Source organism: Triticum aestivum, chromosome 4D (assembly GCF_018294505.1).
Source record: "Triticum aestivum cultivar Chinese Spring chromosome 4D, IWGSC CS RefSeq v2.1, whole genome shotgun sequence".
Taxonomy (NCBI): Eukaryota; Viridiplantae; Streptophyta; class Magnoliopsida; order Poales; family Poaceae; genus Triticum; species Triticum aestivum.
The window spans coordinates 478,185,013-478,187,069 of NC_057805.1; the positions used below are offsets into that span (position 1 = coordinate 478,185,013).

Below are 2,057 nucleotides of genomic sequence, written 5' to 3' on the forward strand. Positions count from 1 at the left end.
CCTAGTCGCGCCCCCAGAAGCCCAATTTTCGACAGTTAGGACCGAAATTGGCGCCGGCAGACCCAGGCTGAACCCCGCGCGCTGGGGGGCACCGGGGGAAACGTTTTTGGCGCGAAAGCCTGGTGGACCCGCCGAGTCAGCGACTGGGCGACGCCGAGAATCTTCGTCGTCCTCATCGCCTCGGTTTCCCGCGGGAATCAATGCGAAGGCTGCCACCAGTCAGCCTTCCATTGATTCACGGGCGACGCAGTGAAGGCGCGCCACCGCCGCACGTCCCCCCCCTCCCGCCACGCGTCCGCACTGCTGCCGCGCACTCGCCGCTATAAAAGCACCCTCCCTCGCCGCTGGTCGCACACTTGCTCGCCGCCGACGCCCTCTCTCCCCGTCTCAAGCCGCGAGCATGGCCGAGCGCTTCCCCGGCGACGGAGCGGCGGCCAACGGCTTCGGCCACCACCACATGCACGAGGCGGAGGCTCGCCTCCTCTTCGAGGCGGACTACCCGACGCCGCCCGACATGCGGGTGCTGGGTTCGTGGAGGCTCAGCGCCGGCGGAGTCCCGGTGCCACCGCCGCCGTCTGGTGTTGAACGGCGCGCCGAGATCGCGCGGATCCGGGCGTCGATGCCGGAGAACGCGTGGATCCGGGCATCGATGCCGGAGAACGCGCGGCAGCAGCCGAGGTACGCCCCCGACAGCCACAATTTGTGGACGGCGTACTCCGAGCGCCGCCACGAAGAACTCCGCTCCCCGAACGGCGCCCCGACATCCCGCGGGCGCCACAACTCCGAGGGTCGGCGGCAATGGTGGGGCGTCCCCGGGCGCACTCTCAAGGCCATGCTCGAGCACATCGAGGACGGCAACTCGCCGCGGATGGAGTATCCGCGCCGTCCTTCTCGCGCCGGAGCGGCGCCTCGTGGCAGCCGAGGCGCATGGCGGGCACGTCGTCTTCGTCCTCCGACTCCCACTCCTCCGGCGACGGACGCCGTGAAGGCCGAGCCCCAAGATACGCCAAAGCGCTGGCATAGCGGCACCCTCGTCATAAACGAGGGCCGCCGCCAACCTCCCCCCTCCCCCCTTCCCGTGGCCATCTTCGCCTGGTCAGGCCTAAGGAGCTGGCGACGCCACCAGCCGTCGTCAAGTAGGAGCACCTCGACATGGCCGCCGACGAGGAGACCGGCCTCAAATAGGCGCGGGACGCCTACGTCCGGGAGGAGATGGAGCGCCAGCACCGCGCCCTCGAGGAGATCGCCGCTCGGTGCCGCGGCCGCGACGAGGGCGGCGTCATCATCCTCGACGACAGCGACGAGGAGGTGCCCGAGCTGTCCAACCCCGTCCGCCGCGACCCAGGGCAGGGCTGCAGCAAGGACGGCGGCGGTGTGCAAGACGACGGCGGCGACTACACCAACTTCTACAGGCTCCTCGGCATGTAGAAGGCTCAAGGCAGCGGCGTAGTAGTAGTTGTTTTTAGTTTAGTTTTTAAATTATGTTCTGAGTTTGTACATATATCAATGAAACGCCTGAATTTCCTCCAAATTTGTGCCGTTCTCTACTAAGTTTGGCTGAATTTGGTTTTCAAAAAGCGGCGTCTGGGGCTAGCTTGGGGCGGCGGTTGGGAACCCGACCGCCCCCACGCCGATTTTTCGCCGGTTGGCCCCCAGGCGGCGCTATTTCAAGCCCCTGGGGGCGCCGAACGGCTGGAGATGCTCTTATTTTGGGACAGAGCGAGTATGATACAAGGTTACAAGATGGAGCTAACAGATATGTGTATATACCAGAATACGGTTCAACCATGAACCACTATTAAGTTGGCTAAAAGAAAAGTGTTGAGCTATTAGACATCAATACATTGGAATGTACTTTAACAGCTTTATTTGTTCGTAGTCCTTCATTCCTCGCAGTGGAAATTAGATGTGCAGTCAATTGAGTGGAAAAATCATTACAGAATGTTTTCTTCCAAACCACAACACATGGGTCACGACGTTCTTTACTTGTGTGTTCCTATTTCCCAGTCTGATGTCTTCCACAGGGGCACAACAGGGAACCGCAGGGGGGCGGCATA

At 62.4% G+C, this 2,057-nt stretch overlaps 1 protein-coding gene across 1 annotated transcript in view; it reads right to left on the reverse strand.

The window, feature by feature from the left end:
* LOC123098795 (ubiquitin-conjugating enzyme E2 4) overlaps positions 1-2,057 on the reverse strand; it is a 6,548-nt gene that overhangs the window by 1,328 nt on the left and 3,163 nt on the right. The gene's annotated exons all lie outside the window — the stretch shown is intronic.